The following is a 24,146-nucleotide window of genomic DNA, read 5'->3' on the forward strand; positions in this document are numbered from 1 at the left end:
AAGTGAAAACAGAAATATCCTAATAGATAAACTCACAATAGCCAACGAGAGAATTTTATTAATGTACTCTGTATAATAAAGGAAAGAACACAGGCAAATCCTTGCATAGCCACCTATATGGCCGTCAAGACAAGATAATTAACATTTCTGAGCTTTAGCTTCCTTGTCTGCAAAATAGGAATAGTACTATATAGCACAGTATCCAGCAAAAAGTAGGTAAGCCATATATGTTAGTTAACTACATGAGTTTTAAACACGTGTAACTCCCCTGTTTATAAACTAAAAAAATTTCAGAGTGTTTCTGACAGTTGCAAGTATTAGACATATTTCAATATTCAACCTTTAAAATTTTAAATACAGGTAAAATTAGATAAATGAAAGATAAGAAATGTGGATTTAAGAAGTAAAATACTGACAGCAAACTCTTTTGTAAGGCCTATTCCCTATCATTTTCATTATTACTCTTTTGATTTCTTTAATTATAATTTATTTGACAAACAGCAGAGCCCAGAATCCTGTGGTAATAGCATTAGAAGGCTCCTTCAAACTAAAAGGCACAGAGGCTAGCAGCTCTTAGGGCCTAGAGTCATGCCAACCGAGCCCCAGCCCTGAGTCTACCAATTACTTAGCTGTGTGATCTCGGGCAAATTATTTTTTCTATCCAAACTTAATTTTCTCATTTATAAAACAGAAAAAAATAAAAATAGCTACAATAAATGTCTAAACACTGGGTAGCAGGCCAGGCAGGGTGGCTGACGCCTATAATCCTAGTACTCTGGGAGGGCCAAGGCAGGAGGATCACTTGAGCTCACGAGTTCGAGACCAGCCTAAGCAAGAGTGAGACCCCCATCTCTACCAAAAATACTAAAAATTAGCCGGGTGTGGTGGTGCACACCTGTAGTCCCAGCTACTCGAGAGGCTGAGGCAAGAGGATAACCTGAGCCCAGGAGTTTGAGGTTGCTGTGAGCTAGGCTGATGCAATGGCACTCTAGCCTGGGCAACAGAGCGAGATTTTGTCTGAATTAATCAATCAATAAATCCTGGGTAGCATAATAAACACTGTAAGGTGTGACAATTGCTATGAGGCCCAGAGACATTCAAAGCAACTTGCCCAAGGCCTGCAAGCTTGTGACTGTCTTGGGACAGGCCAAGAGGACAAATCTGCCTTCCTGGTCCAAAAACACACATACTAATGGCACTTGATTGTCCCCCAAAGAACCCCAACTTTTCTCCCTCCTACCAGCCACAGAATGGGGAGAGACTTGTCTCTGCCATCTGACAACAGCCTATTCACAGACTTGGAACCAGATATAACATGGGTTCCCGTGTGAGAAATCAGAATTTGTTCATGTCACATTCTAAAGTGGATCAGTTATTTTGGCTGAGGTTTAAACAGCCTGGGCCTAAATGCCCTTTGTAATGTGATGGGGGCTGTTAGGGGAAGGGTTGTTGACAATGGGATAAGAACCCAAAACAAGACCCCTGCTGGATCCCCCTCTGTTGACCTTTTGAGTGGTCTCCAGTGTGTTATCACTCAACATATTAGGGCTAGGATAGATCTGAAAACATCAGGAAGAGGTTTAATTTTTTAAATAAAAAATTCCTTCTATTGCAGAAATCCAACAACTTCAGTGTTAGGGGAAGGGCCCTGGATGAGAAGGAAAAACACAATCAGTTTAGTTTTTGCCTTCATCGTGGACTTACACACATTTAAATATATGATACTTTTATTTTAGCACCAGCTTTCAATAGATCAAGCATACCTTTCAATAAATCAAATCATATGAGCTAAATTCCTTTCCTAACAGCTCAGTGCATGGCTTGCCCAAATTCACATAATAAGAAAACAGTGCGCTGGGCGCGGTGGCTCACGCCTGTAATCCTAGCACTCTGGGAGGCCGAGGCAGGCGGATTGTTTGAGCTCAGGAGTTCGAGACCAGCCTGAGCAAGAGCGAGACCCCCGTCTCTACCAAAAATAGAAAGAAATTAATTGGACAGCTAAAAATATATAGAAAAAATTAGCTGGGCATGGTGGTGCATGCCTGTAGTCCCAGCTACTTGGGAGGCTGAGGCAGTAGGATTGCTTGAGCCCAAGAGTCTGAGGTTGCTGTGAGCTAGGCTGATGCCATGGCACTCACTTTAGCCAGGGCAACAAAGGGAGATTCTGTCTCAAAAAAAAAAAAAAGAAAGAAAACAGTGTAGCCAGAACAAGAAGCCACATCTTAGGAGTCAAAATTCTGAATTCTTTCTACTCTACTGGCATCATAAAGGAATATAATTTGAACAGCTGAATAAGAATGTATAATTTAAATTGTATAAAAGGATGCTTTATCTTTCCTAATTGATGCTTTGATGGCCATGGTCCATTGATGATCCAGATGAGTAAGAGGCTTCTCTGCCTTCCCTCCAGGATGGTAAAATGCAAAGGTAGAGATGATTAAAGAAGCTCTTTAGTCTTTTTCTGCCCCCAGCCTACTGACCCTACTCAGTTAATGACAGTGCTTATATTATTTGTAATGCAAATGTAAATCCACTAAGGCAACCTATGGTTAAAAACTTGCTTTGCTTTATAAAAAGAATACTATTGTAATATGAATTGTCCCTAATACTTGTCTACTAAGGCCCACTGTTATGCAACCCATAGGACAGGCCAGGAGTAGTCTTTCACAAGACAGCATATTTCCCCCCCATTCATTTACCTTGGCAGGAGTGGGGCTAGAAAGCTGTGGTGAGACAGAAGAGAGGCATTCACTCTGCCTTTGTCTCAAGCCTTGCAAAACCAAGGAGTCCTGAAAAAACAGCCCTCCCCTATATACCCACAGCTTAAATAGGAGCTACCAACCAGCATCCTACTGGGCTGTTTGTTTCCCTAATGTGAATGACAATGACTGAGTCTGGGGAACCAGATGATGCTGCTGCAGGCAAGGAGTTAAGTGCCAAGGCACACTCAGAAGGGCCCTGGCAAGCAGAGCCTGCAGCCAAATCCCAAGCATTGCTTCTCAAACTGCAGGTCACAGGCATCAGTGATGGTAAAAATCATCTCAGTGGCTTTCAACCATTTGTGCCTTAATGAAAGAACAAAATGCATCATGCAAAGTAAGAATAAATATTGTGTCATGTATTTGTATAACTGGTCAGAAAGGCTTAAAGCCAATATCCAAAGCCACTACCCAGCTCCTCTACCTAAGAGTTAGTTATACAGAATGCAGATGATGTATTGCTAGATCCTCCACTTTATATTGTTTTAATTTTTTATATTTAACCTGTTAACCTATTTAAAATTTATTTTTGTATTTAGCATGTGGTGGCAATGTAATTTTAGGTCCCCCAATTTTTTTTTTTTTTTTTTTTGAGACAGAGTCTCACTCTGTTGCCCGGGCTAGAGTGCCGTGGCATCAGCTCATAGCTCATAGCTCATAGCTCATAGCAACCTCAAACTCCTGGGCTCAAGCAAGCCTTCTGCCTCAGCCTCCCAAGTAGCTGGGACTACAGGAATGTGCCACAATGCCCGGCTAATTTTTTCTATATATTTTTAGTTGTCCAATTAATTTCTTTCTATTCTCTTGCTCAGGCTGGTCTCGAACTCCTGAGCTCAAACAATCCGCCTGCCTCGGCCTCCCAGAGTGCTAGGATTACAGGCGTGAGCCACAGCGCCCAGCAGATCCTCCGATTTTTTAAAGAGAAACCCGAACTCTGAATTGTCTCCTAAATTTTAAAGGGTCAAACTGTTTTAAAACAGTGTAAAGAGCAAGCCAAAACTATGTGAAAGCTGAACCTGGACTATTCAGTATATATGTAAGTAGAAACAAAGCAGCAGAACTGATCTTAAGAAAACAGGAGACAGCCTGAGCAAGAGAAGGGCCCCCATCTCTACAAACAAATAGAAAAATTACCTGGGCATGGTGGCACCTGCCTATAGTCCCAGCTACTTGGGAGGCTGAAGCAGGAGGATCACCAGAACCCAGGAGTTTGAGGTTGCTGTGAGCCACAATGATGATACTGCACTCTAGCTGGGGTGACAGAGCAAGACCCTATCTCAAAAAAAAAAAAAAAAAAAAATAGAGAAGAAAAGGAAACAGGAGGGCAAAGCATTTCTGCTCAACATCCCTGGGAAGCTGTATATGCAGACGCACTCCTAAAAGGCATTTGCCAAGGCACCACCAGTGTCTGTGGCGATGAGGGGGAGAGAACAGCCCTGAGTAAACAGGTGAGGAAGTATGTGGCCCTGGTGAAAGAGGCAAAGAAATAAAATATTGGTGGGTCTGATGGTTTCTGCAAACCTTCCCTGAGTTGGGTTAGATGACAGAGTGGAACTCTCAAACAGAAACCTACCTTAACTTTCCCTTTCACATCTCTTTCCATTTGGGAGGTGTGAAAAAGAATTAAATCTAAGGATTCCATCAGAAGTCACCTTTGATTGCTATAGCAGGAAGGGTTCTGCCTGCCCACAAAGTTTACCACCCTCAACTGCCTCCAGAGTTCTGTTGATCAGCTGTAGGGGAATTAAGCAGGGCACGGTGAAGAGCGAGCCCTTAACTGGGATCACCTTACACTACCTGGCTGGCCACAGTGAAAGACAGGAATTGATAGTAGGAGAATGTACTTTGTTTTATGTGGAACAAATTGTCTGAGATTAGAAAAATGTGTTCTCGTTGATTCTAACTGATGTCATTTGCTTCTGTAACCGTGCTTGCTTTTAGTTGTTTGTTAAATATAGGAGTAAGAGCAGGAGTGACTCCATGAGAAGCTGAATTTCCTGGAATAGGCCTAAATTTCAGTTTCCCCGAAACCGAAACGCGGACCAAAACTGGCGCTGGCGTGAAAATTGAAAATCCAGGGGCTTGGAGCCAACCAATCAGTAGTCAAAACAATCAGCCACTTTCAAAGGAACCAATGGACTAAAGGGGAAGGGGGGATGGTGTGCCCAGCGTGTCGTGTGGAACCTGCGTGTGGTGTGCAAAAGAAAGTATAAAAGCTTCACTTTTACCCCAGGGCAGGGTCCTGGTTCATAGGGAGGCCACTGAGTTGGTGCTCTGGGACTTGGACCCTAGCTCAAGCTAGCCAATAAACTCCTTTGCCATTTGCAGCTTCGGTGACTCTGCCTCTCTGTTCCTGGGGCCGAGGGGAACCAGCTCTAACAACAGAACTAAGACTGAAGCAGGCAAGGATCCTCAATCTCTGGGCTTCTTAAGTGACAACTGCCTGGCAGACAAAGCTCTGGACTGCTGTGAGGGACTTGGGCTGAGGTTGATGTGGTACTGCTCTTCTTCATCTCTCCATCCCAGGGAAAACATTCACAAAACCAGAGAAAACTACCCACCACAGTCCCATCTGCCTATGCTAAAACACTTGGGAGTCTTCTGAGCAAATGTGAGGCCCTCTAGCCTGAGAGTTGGTCTTGCATCAAAAAGAAAGCAAGGCCAGAAGCCAGCTCCAAATCCAGCTGTTCCCCGAGCTTGTGGTGCAGGTGTGAGATCATCCCCATGAACCTCACCTGCCTGCAGTTTGTCACCTCGATGTCATTACCACAGGCAGAGATGTGGCTGGGGCTTTTGTTTTACTTCACACCAGGGGGAAGTCATTTTGGGAATTTTTCATCTTAAACAGTTTTTTCTTAAATGTATGTGACACATATTCCTCACAGGACTTAATAAAATAGATGTTTCTCATGCCTGGAAAGTAAACCACAGCTGCACAGATTGCAAAAAAAATTATTTTTTTTTTAAATTAACATTCTGGTTGGAATCATTCAACATACATGTTTAATTCTAATTTCTGAAAAAAAGTTAAGAACCAACAAAAATAAAACTTTCTCAAAAAGTAGTTTTAATATAATGATAATTAACAGGACAAAAACAACACTAAAAAAGGCCACATTTATTAGTATATCCTGGTGTTTCTTTTTATCTACAACAAAAGTAACAGAATTTCAAAACAGGGAAAATTCATAAAGCTCTGTCTTCCCACATAATTACCATGATGGAAGCGAGCAGAAAAACTATTATTTTCAGACTCTTCAAAATCTATCCTGAACCTGACATTCCTGTGACAATGGAACAAGGGGGGTGGACAGTCGTAACTATAAAGCTTCTAGTTGCTATTACAATGATTCCTTATAAATACAAATAAAGCATTTTCTTGCAAGAGCTTTAGCTGAACTACGTAAGGGGAGGTATTCTTATATGTGACTTCAATGCCAAGAACACAAGGTGCTTTCACTTGGTTGTTTTTTGTGGTTGTTTTGTTTCATATAAATCAAATGTGTTCCCTATCTAGTAAGTGCCTAGAGAAATAATAGTAATGGGAATATCGTTTTCATGACATTCTCAAGTGACTTCCAAGATACCCTTGTCACAATCTAGAATTGTTACAATGACAAGAAACAAACCTCAGGGACTCCAAACCTCCCCAGACACGGTGTACTAAAAGGATTTGGCTTGTCTCGTCTCTCCTGATTATGCAACATATCTTAGTAGCAGAAGAATGGTGACACGGACCACTGGGCTGTGGACAATGTTTTCTGGTCTCACTTGTTTCATCTCCTCATTTACCATTTTGTGTGCTGCCCTGACACTTGCAGTGAGATGAGCGTGGACATAACTCCGGGCAAGAGCAATGAGAGACATTTTTGCCTTGTCTATAAGGTAAAGAACGTAGGAAGGTAAATATTTATATAGTTGGTTGGCCAGCATGTGAACTCACACATGCACGCATGTCCTTATATCTAGGCACCTAATATGTCTTCATTGGCATGGATGTATAGATGTGTCTGACTTTACATAGTAAACATTTTCCTTCTTCAAATTTTTTTATTTTTATTTTTTTTTTATTTACCTTTTTGAGACAGAGTGTCACTCTGTCACCCAGGCTGGAATGTGGTGGCACAATTAGAGACAGGGTCTCACTCTGTAGCCCAGGTTAGAGTGCAGTGGCACAATCACAGCTCTGTAGCCTCGAACTCCTGGGCTCAAGCGATCCTCCTGCCTCAGCCTCCCAAGTAGCTGGGACTACAGGCTGTGCAACACCATCGCTAGCTAATTTTTCTATTTTTTTGTAGAGATGTTGTCTCACTATATTGCCCAGGCTGGTCTTGAACTCCTGGCCCAAAGTGATCTTCCTAGCTCAGCCTCCAAAAGTGCTAGGATTACAGGTGTGAGCCATCATGTTTGGCCTGCAGATACTCTGCTGGCACATTAAATTTCCTTGCTTCTGTTCTAAGTAAGAAATCCTTGAGCTTTTTTTCTTGTTTGAACAATATCTAGTCTATATCTTTTATCTTAAACATTGCCATTTAGTGGCAACAACTGTTTACCCACAAGGTGAAATGTTACAAAAGGAGGATACATCCCAAGGTAGTTTAACTATGATCTCTATGTTTGGGTTTTCATGTTGATTCTGAATATGGAAATCCAAACTTGGATAATTTAGGGGTGATTACATATGTTAGCAAATATTAGTTTATGAAAGGAGTCATAATAAATTTCTTTAAAACAATAAGGCTTCTCTAGGGCATTTGAATATTTGAGTGGCAAAATATATATCGAAACCTGAAGAAGGGGCCAGGCACAGTGGCTCACGCCTGTAATCCTAGCACTCTGGGAAGCCAAGGTGGGAGAATCACTTGAGGTCAGGAACATAAGGCCAGGTTGAGCAAGAACAAGACCCTGTCTCCACAAAAACTTAGAAAAATTAGCTGGGCCTGGTGGTGTAGGCCTGTATACCACCCAGCCTCCCAACTACTCAGGAGGCTAAGGGAGGAGGATCCTTTGAGCTCAGGAGTTCAAGGTTGCAGTGAGCTATGATGAAGCCACTGCATTTTGGCCTGGGCCTACAGAGTGAGACCCTGTCTCTAAAAAAAAAAAAAAAGGAAAGAAAATAAAGTAAAAGAAAAGAGTATCTTGGGGGCCATTACAGTGATCCTACTGTCTCAAAGACTTACCAAGGTAAACACACCACAACTGTCCACTGGGATTGGAAAGTGCTTTTGTGTTCCCTATTAGTTCTAAGGCACTCAGAGAGATAATGCTATTCATTGTACCTTATGATCTCAACGGAAACTAACACTTCAGATGATTATCTCTATCTAGCTTGCCATGCCCCTGGCCCTCAAAGTATAAACATTCACTGTAAGGAACAAGCTACCATGAAAAGAGATTATGGGGAAGTAGGACCCCAGGAAATTACAAAACACATAATCAGCAAGAGTTATACTCATCTGACCAGCCTCTGAAAAGCAGCTGCCCAAATTAAGCTCTTAAATTACCCTTGAAATGACAGTTCAGCTTTGAGCCAGTGGAGGCTGAATGCACCAGTATATTCAATATCAGAAGACAGTACTTCACTGAAGCCTAGGATACGTGTGCACACACACATCAGGATCATGTGATCAGATGATGGGCATTTTATAAAATTATTGGAAGTAACTGATGCATAAGATAGTTTGAGACTTTGTCAACCATGCTCAGCAGTCATAATCACAGTGTCTGGATACCACACAACAATAGAATTCATTGGGGTTGAAGACTAACTGGAATTAAGATAACTAAGTATTTTTAAATGTTTCCAGTCTTTATGCTCTTTTTAAAATGTTATCTGTAAATGTACTTCCTCAATGGAAAAACAAACTTGTTCTTTCTAAATCAAAAGAGAAAAATTCTTAATCCTTCTAATCTTTCTTTTTGTTTTTACAGAGTGGGTCTCACTCTATGGCCCAGGCTGGAGTGCAGTGGCCCCATCATAGCTCACTGCAGCCTCCAACACCTGGGCTTGAGCAACTGTCCTGCCTCAGCCACCCAAGCAGCTGAGACTGTAGGCATGCATCACCATACTAGGCTAATTTTTTGTTTTGTTTTGTTTTGCTTTGTTTTGCTTTAAGAGACATGGTCTGGCTGTGTTGCCCAGGCTGGTCCCCAACTCCTGGCCTCAAGTGATCCTCCTGCCTCAGACTCCCAATAAGCCATGGCACCTGGTTTCTAATCTGTGTTTTTCAAAAAGCTTGCATTTTTATAAGTAGATATCAAACTCTGATAACCAAATTCACCTTTTCCCTATAGTAAGCCCCCGGGGAAGCATGAGGTAGCAATGGAGGGATAACCATCAATCTTGAATCAAGTAGGAAGGTAAAGTTAGTAACTTGGAGTACATGGCTTTGAAATAAGGCTAGTCCAGTCTTCCTTGACTTGAGGTCGGAAGCTGCTCACCTCTTTGTTCCTTCATTTGACTTAAGCTTTATTGTATCCATTTTTAACACCTTTTTTCCTAATTTTCCTCAACCAGAATCACTAAAGTCAAACAGGTGAGGGAGAAAAAAGGAAAAAAAGTAGGAACAGAAACTACCACCAGGACTACCACCACCACCCACCACCAATAAAAACAGTAACAAAAATAAAATAATTAGCCAGGTGCAATGGTACACGCCTGTAGTCCCAGCTACTGGAGTGGGTGAGGTGGGAGGACAGCTTGAGCCCAGGAGTTCAAGACAAGCCTGGGCAACATAGTGAGACCCCATCTCTACAAAAAATGAAAAAAATTCACCAGGCATGGTGGTGCACCTGTAGTCCTAGCTACTCAGGAGGCTAAGGCAGGAACATCACTTGGGAGCCCAGGAGTTCAAGGCTGCAATGAGCTATGATCACGCTACTGCACTTAAGCCTGAGCCATACAGGGAGACCCCATCTCAAACAAATAAATTAATTATTAATAAAAAAAAATTGTAGTAGCCATATGAAATGGCTTTTTAGAAAGATGAGATTTTAATATATTTCATTTAACCCATTATTACCCCAAAATTATCATTTCAATACAAAATCAATATAAAAATTGAGATTTAACATTATTTTTTCAAATCAAATCTCTGAAATCTAGTGTGTATTTTACACTTACAATACATCTCAACATGGACCAGCTACATTTCAAATGCTTAAGAGCCGTGTGTGGCTATCGGCTCCTGAATTTGACAGTGCAGTCTTACAACCAGCCAAGTTCTGTTCTAAGTGCTTTAAATGTACACATTCATTTAATCTTCACAACAATTCTACAAGGTAAATATTACCATTACTCTCATTTTACAGAAATGAAGAGCAGAGACACAAAATCACACACTAATAGGTAATAGTGCCAAAATTCAAAGCTTGGCCATCTGTTTAAAACTACTATGCTGGCCGGGCACAGTGGCTCACGCCTGTAATCCTAGCACTCTGGGAGGCCGAGGCGGGCAGATTGTTTGAGCTCAGGAGTTCGAGACCAGCCTGAGCCAAGAGCGAGATCCCGTCTCTACTAAAAATAGAAAGAAATTAATCGGACAACTAAAAATATATAGAAAAAATTAGCCGGGCATGGTGGCACATGCCTGTAGTCCCAGCTACTCGGGAGGCTGAGGCAGAAGGATTGCTTGAGCCCAGGAGTTTGAGGTTGCTGTGAGCTAGAATGACGCCACGGCACTCTAGCCCAGACAACACAGTGAGACTCTGTCTCAAAAAAAAAAAAAAACCTACTATGCTGTTAAGAACCTACTATGTGTCTGTATGACAGGCAGAGCTACGTGTCTAAATAAACTCTCTCATGTGCTCCTCAGAACAATCCTAAGGATAAGTATTAATACCCCAATTTCACATTCTGCTGCATCATTAATAGAAGACATTTAGAATAGTGACATCATGACTTCACAAAGTAACACATGGTGGTAGATAGTAAGGGTGACTGATGTGGTCACAGGTCCCAAGCTAAAGGAACATGTAGTCTAGTACGAGACTATGAAACCATTACAAAGTAACTAGACTACAAGGTATAATAAACTAAAAGAGAGGTACAAAAAATATTGGGGTGATTCAGAAGGAAAAAAATCTTATCCCATTAAGAGAACTGTCAAAGTCTTCATGAAAGAGGTGACATTTAAAAAGGACTAAATTAAGAAGCCTAGGATAAAGTGCTCCAGGAGCAAAGGCAAGGAGATGGAGGAAAAGAACCCTACGTTGTGTTGAAAGAACGGCTAACATAGACTAAGTATGGCTGAAGTGTAGGGTAAACACAGATCAGGTGTGGTGGCAAAATTGTCCAAGCACTATAGCATGGAAAACACACACGATGTGCAAAGTTTGAGGAGACTAACAGCATGATCAAAACTGAGCTGTAGGTAAAATCCCTCTGGCAGCAATGGGAAGGATGCACAGCAGCAGGAGAGATTAGGTATGGAAGGCTGGTAGTAAGGACACTTCCGAAAGGGTTGAGGCAGGCAACTACAATGGTCACAGTCAATTTTAAAACAGGAGGTGAGTATGAGGATATCTGCATATAGAATCTTTAAAATCTGGCATCTAAAGTTAAGTCAATGACAACAGAGTTTCAACTTTTGGTGATGAGTAGAGTGGTGGAACCATTAACAGAAACTTTGGATATAACATAATCCAACCAGTACTCTGGTTAACCATAATAAGTAGGAGGGTTTTCCTCTTCTTTTTTTTCAGCCTAAATCCCTGCTATATCTGTGCTTCCCACACAAGATTTGTATTACTACTATTGGCCTTCTATCAGGCTCTTACTTTGAAGAACTCCTCTCCTACCAAGTGAATAGTTAGTGGTTAGCAGAGAATGGTGAGAGGTGTTATAGTTTAAGTAAGACAGAATAACTCTATACCTCACATTCTTCCATCCGAAGACAAAAGAACCTCAGATTCAGATTTCCAGCACAGCTGAATAATGCTCTGTAGGGACTGAATGAATAGCCATGCCTAAAATATTGGCCAATCACTTGAAGTTCTTCATGTTTTAACAGCAAAGTTAAAAACAATTTCCCTACTGCCTACTTGTCTCTTGCCTTTATTTATTATTTTTCATGTTTAATTAAAAAACACTTCTCCACTTTAAGCAAATATTTCCCTTTTTCCCTTTAATTACCTGACAAATGGTAGTAGAGCTGCATAAATTTTGCCTGAGGTTAAAGCTGGAGTAGAGCCTAATCACTAGCTTGAGACATTGTTCTGGCCAAGTAAAGCAGAAAGCATTTATCCCCTGTGTTTGAACAATACTTAGACACTTCCATTAAGACCTTCTTTTACCCAGTGTTGATTTTGATTAACCCCCTTTCCTGATTTATGTGGGTAATCTGGGTGTTCTTCACACCACCACCTTAGGATTAAGGTGCACACAATGTAATAGAGTTCAGGTGTGTATGCTGTCGTCCATAGAGAACACGAACACATGTGTCAGTCCTACACTGTTAAACAAGCTGGGCAGCCTTCTCTTGATTCACCTGATTTTGTTCTAGATAAGCCTTCAGGTTTTTCTGTTGCTTTCCATAAAAAATATATATATACAAAGTATAGTGATGATAGCAGGTAAAGTCAAGGGAAAACAAGTACAGGTGAATGAAATAAATGCCAAATGTTAAGTATTAAGCAATTATAAGCTAAGAAAAACTAGGAAATTAATGGCACTTATCTTTTTAAAAAAAAAATCTCAAGGCCAAATAGGACAAGATACACACACACAAACACAGGTAACATACATGCTTTTCCTTTTTTCCCTAAGAGGTCCCACTACAAATTCTCAGGCTCAAGTATGTAGTCTTTCTTACATGTGTGGTCTAAAGATGCTCAAAGCACTTTTGTTATCCTATAATTCAATCTAGTAATAAAAGTATGGTGCTCTGGAAGAGTGAATTCAGGGCAGCTGGTAAATTTCACTGGAATCAAATGATCTCATCTGCCAACCATTCAGGACTCCCCAAAGTTTGGAAGTGCTCTTGTGTCATTGGTCATCTCTCCAGCAACTGACAAGGGAAGTGGAGGAGGGTGAGGAGGCAGCTACCTTCCCATTTAGGGAAATCTTCCTGCATTCTAGCTCAATTTTCCCTCTAAGATATAAAAAACACATAGGCAGAACACCCTGGTCCCAACTTGAAAATCTATCTTTGACATGGGTAGTTGGAAGGGATCTCAGGTAACCATTTGCATACACACCAAATAGACTAAGTGGATTTGTACTGCAAGAATAAGAATCTATAAACTCTGCTGCCTGAACCATTAATGCTGTCCTCTTTGCCCCCTCTTTGGAGGCAACCAATTGCCATTTGAGGACAACTTTGTAAAATCTACAGGTGATGAAGATGATGATGATGATAATTAAAAATAATAATGCCAGCAACCATTTCTTGCAGTGCTGGGGATGTCTGGAAAGTACAAGGGTCTGGAGTCAGAAAAACGCCAATTCAAATTCAAGTATCTTGGAAAACCTGTTTAAACTCTGAGTGCCATTTCTTCATCCAAAAAAAAATCAGGAAAGTGAAGAAGCATAAACCCAGAAAGCTGGTGTGGAGATAAACTGAGCAGTGTTGATGGAAACACCTGGCACACTGAAGGTGTTTCACAAATATTCATTCATCACTCTCCTTCCTAGAGTACAGTTCACAATGCCTTAAACAAATTAGAAAGAACTAGCCCACCAACAGAGGTAGGCTCAGATTTATAGCTTCTGCTCCTACAGGAGACTCATAGTCAGTCAACACACACTTATTGAGTTCTCAGTGTATGCCAGGCACTGTTTGACGCATTTGACATATATTTTCTTTAATGTCCACCTTCATGAAATTTGATTTATTTTTCAGGGTCAGGGATTGAAAGCAATATTTCCGCAAAAAGGAAAGCAATACTGAATAATACCCATCTTAGGATAATGGTGACAGTTTATTCGCCTCACTACTTTGATGCAAGCAGGATTCATATTCATTGTTTGTGTTGTGAGTCTGACACCAACCTAAATGTCACAGAAAAAGTAGGATTGGGGAGGGGACTGGAGACAGATCAAAATTAATACAATGTGAAATCGGCTGCAGAAATATTAAGTCTGCAACTATAAGACAAAAAAGAGATTTAAACCCAAAAAGGAGGGAAGAGGAGAGTGAGCCAATTTGGAAGTTTAAAGAGAACACCAGAATGAAGTCCTCAGTGAGCTGCATGAGCTTGGGTATCTCTAGAGATGATACTTAAACCACAGGTGAGGATCTCATGATTCATAATAAATGGTCAAAAATTGATGGTCATTATTATAGTGATTATTCTTGTGACTTTACCTCTCTGCACTTCAGTTTTCTCAAGCATCAGAGAAGTTCAGACTAGATTTGCAATTTTTTTTTTTTTTTTTTTCAGACAGAGTCTCACTGTGTTGCCCGGGCTAGAGTGCCGTGGCGTCATCCTAGCTTACAGCAACCTCAAACTTCTGGGCTCAAGTGATCCTCCTGCCTCAGCCTCCCGAGTAGCTGGGACTACAGGCATGCGCCACCATGCCCGGCTAATTTTTTCTATGTATTTTTAGTTGTCCAATTAATTTCTTTCTAATTTTAGTAGAGACGGGGTCTCGCTCTTGCTCACGCTGGCTTCGAACTCCTGAATTCAAACAATCTGCCCGCCTCGGTCTCCCAGAGTGCTAGGATTACAGGCGTGAGCCACCGCGCCCGGCCTAGATTTGCAATTTTTGAGGGAAGGGAATCTGGATTTTTAAAAATTCATTAAAAAGGGGTGAGGCATTTTTTTAAGTGTTAAGAGGTACTCAGCTAGAGGACACTGCAGATCTCTTCCATTTCCTACATCTCATTCTGACAATATACCCCAGCTTCGCTTGACCTCAGAGCCTTGGCAATAGAAAAAGAAAGTCCCTTCATCACTTGTCTCCAGCAGAAAACCAAATAAGTGTTATTACAAAAATAAGTGGAAGAAGAGAGGGACATTGAATGAACCAATGAGAAGAGTGTGTCATGAATTAAGAAGTGAGATGAATTCAACTTTGTGTCTGTGTCTGCCAAAAAAAAAAAAAATTGTAAGCTATCTATACAACAAATCCTCAAAGGAAAAAAGCAAATAATTAAGTAGAGATGATATCTGATAGATTTCAGAGTCAGTAGTAAGATTATGGTTCATCTATTTCTATTTAAAAATACTAGCTGGAAATGGGTCATGGTTTTTAATAAACTCTACCATACCAGCAGAAATGATGTCCTAGTATCGGCACACATTTCATTGATGAGAGATATGCAGTCCAAGCTAATAGCTACAGAAACTTAAGAATTAGGTACTATTAAGACTACCTTTATGTTTCATACCATTGGGTATTCATACCAGGCACTCTGCAAATATCATCTCATTTAATTTCTATAACTCTTTGAGATATGCATTTTTTATCTCTAAAATGGTTAACAATAAGACCTAGAAAAGTAGAAGGCATTGCCCAAGATCATACTGCTAGGGAGTGGAAGAATCAAGTTTCAAATGATAGCTTCATTTGGCTCCACAACCAGGTTTTTTAACTATGCCTCTACTCTCATTAAAAGGCACCCGAGAAAGGGTACTTCCTAGGAGGGAAGCTTGTTACTTTGAGAGCATGTCATATTTTGTTCTATATTGATGGCATTTGCATATTAGGGTCAGTGAGGTCACTAATAATGTGGTCCTAGAGGAGAAATATTTCTCACAAATATAGACTATATTATACATACAACTGATCTTTTTTGAAGTTGACAAGGCAACTACTTAACATTAAACTAAAATGGGCCATGTATATAAAGGGAAAGGATAAAAACACCAAAAGCCTGGGTTGGTATTCAACTGATGAATCCAAAAATCAAATAGCAATGAGCAAACCCTAGACTAGAGCGATAAGCTCTGAAAAGGATTCAAGTAGGAAATAGGATGATAAAGTAAGTCATAAACAGCAACAGGCTCTGCAGGCCTCAGAAATTTCAGTATCTTTTCTACACTCTAGATCCTGTTGCTCTGGGGAAGGGGTGGCTACAGTTGCTTGTTTGTCTTAATAACTTAATAATGCTTACATTTTATCCATCAGAGAAAAAAAATTTTTTGTCTTTCCAATACAAGACAATGATCCAAAAGCTATTGGCTTCTTAAATGAAAATTAACTCTTTTGTAATAGATTCTGTACACTATAATACATGCCCTGGCAGTCAGTGTCTTAGTTAGCTCCACAAGAGAGTGTAAACATCAAGGGGTTATGATGGATCAGGCTAAACAGAAGTTGCAAGGAGTTTGGGAAACAGTATTACTAATATAATTAAGAAGAACCCCAAATCCCAAGACAAGGCAAATACTGCCAGCTCTGCAACAAGTTACAGAAGAAACAACCTGAGGATAGTCTTTTAGCCTTTTTCTCTACTTCTATATCTCTAATAAAATAGGAATTATAATTTAAATTAATAAGTCACATTTCAAAACATAAGATGCTACTGCTGCATTAAATAAGAGTGTTTTTACACTCAACACTATAGAGCATTTCATATGTTTGTATGTATACTTGACACACAGGATCTCAAAATTTAAAATTAATCAGTGTACATCACTAAAGCTATTAACTGTATTATTCCTTCACTCTTTAGCCATTTACATCCTAGGGAAGTCAGCTACTCATAGGAAGAATGAATGAAAATACATACAGTCATGCCTAACCCTGGGAATCAGAAGGGCTGGTTCCAAGATCCCCAAGGATACCAACATCCAAGGATGTTCAAGTCCCTGACATAAAATGACACAGTATTTTCATATAAACTAGGCATATCCTCCTGTATACTTTAAATTATCTCTAGATTACTTATAATACCTAGTATAATGTAAATAGTACGTAAGCAGCTGTTATACTATATTTTTAAATTTGTATTATTTATTGTTGTATTGTTATTTTTTGTTTTGTTTTTAATATTTTTAATCCACTGTTGAATCTGCAAATGCAGATCCCTCGGATACAGAGGGCCAACTGTATACGTGCACGTATGTGCCCTATGTTTAAAGAAAAATTCCACAACTTTTCAAAGTTAACTGCATACTGATAAATGAAGCGGGCGTTTGATCAAATAAGCTACGGACACAACTCTCCAAACATGCATATTATGAGGCCTAAAAACAGTGGGATTTCCCAACTTTAATTAATGAATCTTTTCCTTGAAAAAGGAGGCCTAGACTATATTGAGAGATTCCTCAAGTGTATATAAACATACAAATGTAATACAGGTTGAGCATCCAACCCCAAAAATCTGAAAAGTTCCAAAATCTGCAACTTTCTGAGAACACAAGGCTCATCAAAACATTTTGGATTTGAGATGCTCAACAGTAAATATAATACAAATAATCCAACATCAGAAAAATCCAGAATCTGAAACAGTTTTCTGATCTCCAGCATTTCAGATAAGGGATACTCAATCTATACTGGTGGGCTGAAGTGTTGTTTTTCCTCCTAAATAAACTCAAAAAAGGAAAAAAGAAAAAAAGTATTAAAATGGGGTAAGTTCAACTTAAATCATTATAATTTTCTCCTATCTTCTTCTTTTCAATTATCAGAAGGCTATTTATGGTAGCAAAAGTAAACTAAGGAAAATATACTTCAGTGATATAAACTAAATGAGGCATTAAGAATGTAATATGCAAACAGCAACTTTTATAAAGTAATGTACTCAGAATCTGACCATTCCTCAAATATTCATAACTTGTTTACATTTCATGCCAATTTTCTATTTAAATTATAATAATAATAACTATCAAGTATTGTGCCTCCCTCTACTCTGTTATTCTTCATACTAGGTTCTACATCCTAATATTGTCTCATTTTTATCCTTACAAAAACCATACAATAAGCCTAACTTTCATTTGTAAAAAAGAAGAAACTAAGATGCAGTAGTTAAACTTGCCTGTGGTCATACACCAGTTATTCAAATCAAGTAAGCCCAGATGCAAAAGTTCATCCTTTTAAACTCTCAATGGCATTTAAAGAAGGGCTAACACAACAATATGGAGAACTGGGCAGTTTCCTACTGTATATCCTTTAAGGAAAAAATAAAAAAAGAGAGATAGGCAGAAGGATGGCAATCCATTAAGAACTTATCAGGAAAACTGCCTGAAGCTTATTTGAAGACTAATTTCTGGAATCAGGAAACATTTTTAAAACACCAAAGTTGTTGTCATTTACCCAAATATGTCAGATGCAATAAAGCAAATCCACATCAAAAATTAAAAAAAAAAAAGCTGTGTGAAAAGTAGGCAAAAAAAAGATTAACACAGTGTTGAATAAATGGAAACATTCTAGCTGAAACTGAATATTCTAGTTCAGAATTAATATATTCAACTATGTGGAACATTAAAATATAATCAAACATTGTACTATCATTACTATTCTGTAAGTTTAAATATGTATTTTTTAAGCCAAGAAAAATTACAAAAGCCCTGAACACAAAAAGTACATACTATAAATTGAATTTATTACTTAGGACGTGCCCCTTTTCAAATTACTGTAACTGGTCAAGTAGTTTCAAGGACCTAGAAAATGGTTTTGTCTTATCAACATAATGTCTTCCTCCACACTATGATTAAACCACATTAGCTCTCTACTACTGCAAGTTATCCAATGGATCTTCTTCATATCAGGACATCAACCTAAATTTCCTGAAGACAATCAACTGAGTTTGTCTTGTTTTATTCACTAGAACCAAATTAACTAAATTACTAAGAAACAAACTCTTAATACTCTCATTAAATTCTGTTCAGTGATCCCTAACAAATTCTTTCTCTAAAACAGCAAGTAGAAAAGTTTCTATGTCAAACACTGTATATAAAATAGTTCTATGGTTACATATATGAATTACACATGAAAATTTTAACTTAACTAAAACAAATAATTTGAAACCCACTCAGGAAAAATTTTGACTGCCTTGATTTCAATAACTACAGAAATATTTGGAATACAGAAATTGTGTGTGTTTTTTAAACAGGTGATCTTTGACAACTCAGAAAGCTGAACTATGAAGGAAAAGGAAGCTCAGGAAGTAACTTCAAGCTCTGCTCAGTAAGAACATTCACTGACTTCCTCTAAAGGTTTTTTCCCTTCTCTGTGGAGGTGATTTTGAAATTTCATTCAAATCCCTAACAGCTCCTATCAAATTATATTAGAATTGTGACCTTATCATAAGATGCCTACAGAAAATTCTAATTAATCTTAGTTTGTAGAATGGATTAATGAATGCATTTTGTAACTTTTTGCATAGGTTACACATACATTCATTAATCTGCAGTGAAATCTAAAAATAATTCCCGGAAAATCCACAAAGAAACCTAATGGTTGGGCCGGGCGCGGTGGGTCACACCTGTAATCCTAGCGCTCTGGCAGGCCGAGGCAGGAGGATCGCTTAAGGTTAGGAGTTTGAGATCAGCATCAACAAGAGCAAGACCCCGTCCCTACTAAAAATAGAAAGAAATTAGCCAGACAACTAAAAACAGAAAAAATCAGCCAGACATGGTGCAGGCCTGTAGCTACTCAGGAGGCTGAGGCAGAAGGATAGCCTCGGCCCAGGAGTTTGAGGTTGTTGTGAGCTAGGCTGATGCCACGGCACTCTAGCCCAGGCAACAGAGCGAAACTCTGTCTCAAAAAAAAAAAAAAAAAAAAAGAAAAGAAACGTAATGGTTGGCATTGTGAAATGAGAAGAACCTTCTGACACAGTAACCAAAATAGGGTCTGACTGCTATCATTATCATTGAGAAGGTAATGTATCAAACAACAGCAAGGAAGAATATATTATTTCACTGGCCTCTTTTCCCTGAAGTGTTTAATTGAAGGGTTTTTCTTTTCTTTCTTTAACGTTTCGTCATTTTATGATACGACAATATACAAAGAAACTGTAAATCTAATGGCAGAACTTGAAACTTCTGGAAATTCAAAGGTACCTTCTTCTGTGACTCTTGACAAAGCTTGCTAATATTTTTTCTTTCTTTCTGAAGACCACATATATGACACTCTTTCAAGTAAAATGTACTAGAAGAAAATGAAGGGTGAGGAAGGCACTTGCCTGTCCTCAGCCACCTCTTGGCCCTGGTTCTCCCTAACTGTTATCTCCATGATAAGCAATGGTGCTCTGAGGTACTTTCATATTCTCAATGCTCCAGAAGTGATGACTAAGAGACCCCCAGGCACCTCAAACCAACACTGTCACTTCTAGTCACTGCTCAGCCCAGCTAATGCCATGCCTGTCATGACAAGCACCAGCCAACTTAAGGCACCACACCTCTGCCTCAACAAAACATACCTTTGAAAAGGTATGAGCCACAGAGGGAACCTGTTTCAGGGGTTGCCAAGGGAAGGCAGCCTTGTCTATAAACAGCAGAGAGGTAGTAAAAGAGAACCCAAAGCCACAGATACAAGATGACTGTTAGCCCTGAGTGCAAATAATTGTTCTACTTCCTGTATGGATTTGGGGTGGTGGGGAGACAATGACATACTACGATACAGTTTGACCAGGCCAAAGGGGGTTTAGTTGTCAGCCTAAACCTGCCATCTGGTTTTAAGATACAGCAGATCACACCCCAGATGTGTTGCTTCAAACAAATCACATCTTTTTTCTTACCACTCTTTTTTTTTCTTTCTGTAAAGAGAGAGGTGCCTGCCAAAGATACAAATCAGCTGAAGTTTACTTTAAACTTAAAAACTCTCATTAATTTACTCAGCCAAATGAGCAGGTATGTCATTTTGTACACTCAAACCCCAAAAGGAACCACTTTTCAAAAATGGTACCTAGAGATGCAGAGCAGAAAATCATTTATTTACTACTCATCAACCCATGAAGTTGGGGCTACCCCTGGTCATCCATAAGCCACTTCATCTGAAAAACAAAATTTGTTTCAATGAAGTACAGTTCTGAAATCCCTGTCCTCCTCTTTATATTTGTCTCAATATCTCATTCCGCAATTGGGGTGGGGAAGGGTTATGCAGTGCTATCATTTGCACCTCATTACACTTGGGCTGGAGCTTTGAGAAAGCTGATATTCCCTCTAAATTTTTACAGATGCTTCTAGTTTACCAGTTCATGACTGCACTACTAGAAAAGACTTCCTGTCTCTAAACTGCTTGCTGGCATGTATGCTGAATTTCAAAATCCCTGAAAAAAGTAGACCTTTGTGGTGTTCCCTTAACTTTCTTCCTGAGGGAGGGGGAGGGTCACCAAAACCAAACCAAGCAAAAGATTTTTCTCCCATAGAGTGAGACTAAATCTGAGAAATATTCCCTCCTAACTATTAACTATTCATTTTGATTTGGAAACTGCCTCACAAAAATGTTCATTAACTAAAAGATATTTGTGCAAGGTGTTTTTCATCAAATTAGGACTCTGACATGTTCAGTAAGTTGTGGAAATAATTCAACCACAGACCACCTTTCACCTGAGCGTAGCTGTGTTTCCTTTTATTTCATATGTGTCATTTGAAAAATACTTTGGGACGAGAAAGGACACTTTTTAAACTACCACCTCCCTTTATTTAGTGGCCAAGGTTTCTCAAAGTTCAAGGCAGGTGACACTGGTCTGTTCTTAATCTTTACTGTTTTAGCAATGTTAAGGCTGATGACGAGGGACACAAATCCCCTGATGGAAGTGAATGCATTCCAAGCTCCCCGACCCACTCAAAGCCATAATCCCCTGCAGCTGGATCTTACTTACCACCATGCACAGCTAATACATTTTTTAAAAGCTAGTCACTGGTGACAAATGTAAACTGGACAGAGCAGCTCCCCCTTCTCCCTGCCTCACACCCCCACCCTTCAATCTTCCCCCATAACCAGAGACTTGCTGTTTCTGTGATGGATAGGACCTGCCTTTTAGAACCACCAAGCCTGGACGGTATAAGTGACTAGAAGGTTTTAAAAGCATCTTCAACTGTCAGACTGTAACAAAAACAACAGAAAAGTCATCCTTAACACAAACGTTTCACAAGTGGGAAAACCCTACAAGTTGAGATTATCATTGCTATACTGAGTCCACTATTTATTTAGCTATCACATGCAGAGAAACTATTCTGGCACCCTGGCTATTTGATTGAATTAAGCTGGTTGCCATATTCCTGAGTATAATAAAATAAATGCAAAAGAAAATTTTAAACTTAAGATTCTTTACTGATATAATTCTTGGAACCCTTCACTTTTTTTGTTTTGTCAGAAATTTGACTGAATTATAGTAAACAAGTAGCCTTTTATGGTGGGCAAGTATGTTTTCACCATGGATTTTGATCTACTTAGAAAAAGAAACCGAGTAACCCAAGTGGACAATAGCTCTGTGCTAGATGAAATCTCCAAAAATAAGGTAAACGAACTAAGAAAAATCACAGCCTAAAGAAGGATGGAATGATGGATGGATGGATACATACATAGAGCTATCTAAATTAAGAAAAAAAGTCTCAAATAGAACCAAAATTCCATATAATGCAGATGACAGATTTTGATACAGAGACAAGATCCCCTGATGCAGAAAAACCAACGGTTAACATACATGACTTTTTCTGGTTTATTCTCATTCCCAGATAACTGGCAATAAGTGCTATGATTTAAGTGATATTACCAATTAGACTTGGAGATAGCTACAACACTGACTACAGGCTTAAATTGCATTAGGTTTAATTACTGCAAAGTTACATCTGGAGAGGGAAACATAATTTTATACCACTCTCAGCATTCTAACTTGAGCTCAATCCCTGCATGATACATACTCGCCCAAGTAATTGAGGCCCTAAAAGGCACCACAGTTAATAATGTGTAACTAGCAGAAACACAGAAGTGACAAGCAGGTTTCCATGAATTAAATTCACATCTAATTCGTGAACTTTCAGTGTTCTTCTAGCCTTCCTAAAGGCTACTGCAAAGCAGGTTCTCCAAAGCAGTCTGGTGACTACCCTTAGCAGGACCCATGGAAAAGGAATTTGGCTAAGAGGATGGGAAGGAAGGGGTATTATACCAATGAAAAAAGATACTAAGACAATGTATTTGGGGACCAGGCATGGTGGCTGATGCCTCTAATCCTAGCACGAGGATTGCTTGAGGTCAGGACTTTGAGACCAGCCTGAGCAACAACTAGACCCTGTCCATACTAAAAATCGAAAAAAATTAGCTGGGTATGGTGGATGTGCCTGTAGTCCCAGCTACTTAGGAGGCTGAGGCAGGAGGACCACTTGAGCCCAGGAGTTTGAGGTTGCAGTGAGCTATGATGCTGCTGCTGCACTCTATCCCGGGCTACAGAACAAGACACTGTCTTAAAAAAAGAAAAAAAAAAAGACAATGTGCTTGGAAGAGTTCAGCTGTGATTTTCCTACTTGTCACCCATTGTCACATTCCCAGAATCCAGACAACTCAGTCAACATATGAGTAATTCAATCAAAAGGGAAAAAAAGAAACTGTTGTTCATGGTGACTTTAGTGCCTTGGGACTAAACTTAAAAATGGGGTGTGTGCAAGGGAGGGAATTTGTGGGTGTTGGTGAGAGAACAAGAAGAGGAGGTTAAAAGAATACTATGTATACATATGGGTAAAGAGTGTTTTGTGGTACATATGGGGAAAAGTGTGAAATACATATAGTTGGCTACATTTTTAAAGACTGAATTAAAGTACAGGAATACCGAAAGAAAATAGGCCCCTATGATTTATAGATTTCAGAGTCATGAGTAATGGCAACATGTATTTAGTTTGAATCCACATGATATGTGCATTCATCCAAAAAATATTTATTAAGGCATTTTTGTATTCTTCATATAGTAATCAAAGATGGCAGTGCTTTACAGCATTACCTTATATATCTATTATAAACTGCAAGTAGTATTTCCACTTCAGAATACAAAATGATCTCAGGTCTAAATTCCCATGTCTGCAATGATATGTTCACACTATAAAGTTGTCCAAAAACCTACACAAAATGTAAAAGGTTAAACCTCAGGAAACAAAACTGATCATACCCAGACGTCTGCAATGTTACTTAAAATGTGATCAAAATGGAGTTGCTTAATTAATCAAACTTTTTAGTACTAAAATATCATATAATTGTGCTCAATAAAAAAATCACAGGTCCAAATTTATAACTAATCCAGTGAGAAATATTGATTATATTTTATAGGAAAACCACAACAAATAACAAATTATACTTCTCTGAATTTCCAGGAACCAATTCATAGTACTTACAAAAACCTAACTGAAAATTCTTAGTCTTGACTAAGCATAAATCCTTTCAAAGAAACACACCTAAAATGAATACTGTCTCTTTAAGTTGAAGGACCTGCTATAGTTAGGTAGTATGAAGCCAAGAAAAAGTTCTGAAGTTTAACTCTCAGGAGCAAACATTTTCTACTTGTGAAGTAA

The 24,146-nt window shown here is 39.2% G+C and overlaps 1 protein-coding gene across 2 annotated transcripts in view; it reads right to left on the bottom strand.

Annotated features, from left to right (window-relative positions):
• BNC2 (basonuclin 2) overlaps positions 1 to 24,146 on the bottom strand; it is a 403,512-nt gene that overhangs the window by 344,221 nt on the left and 35,145 nt on the right. The window contains exon 3 of one of the 2 annotated variants that reach the window (XM_012665017.1): positions 10,555 to 10,557. The exons of the other annotated variant lie outside the window; for it this stretch is intronic. The gene's annotated coding sequence lies outside the window, so the exon portion shown is untranslated. The remainder of the gene's footprint in view (positions 1 to 10,554; positions 10,558 to 24,146) is intronic. 2 annotated transcript variants of the gene reach the window in all.

The sequence above is a fragment of the Propithecus coquereli genome, unplaced genomic scaffold (genome assembly GCF_000956105.1).
Source record: "Propithecus coquereli isolate 6110/MARCELLA unplaced genomic scaffold, Pcoq_1.0 Scaffold95, whole genome shotgun sequence".
NCBI lineage: Eukaryota > Metazoa > Chordata > Mammalia > Primates > Indriidae > Propithecus > Propithecus coquereli.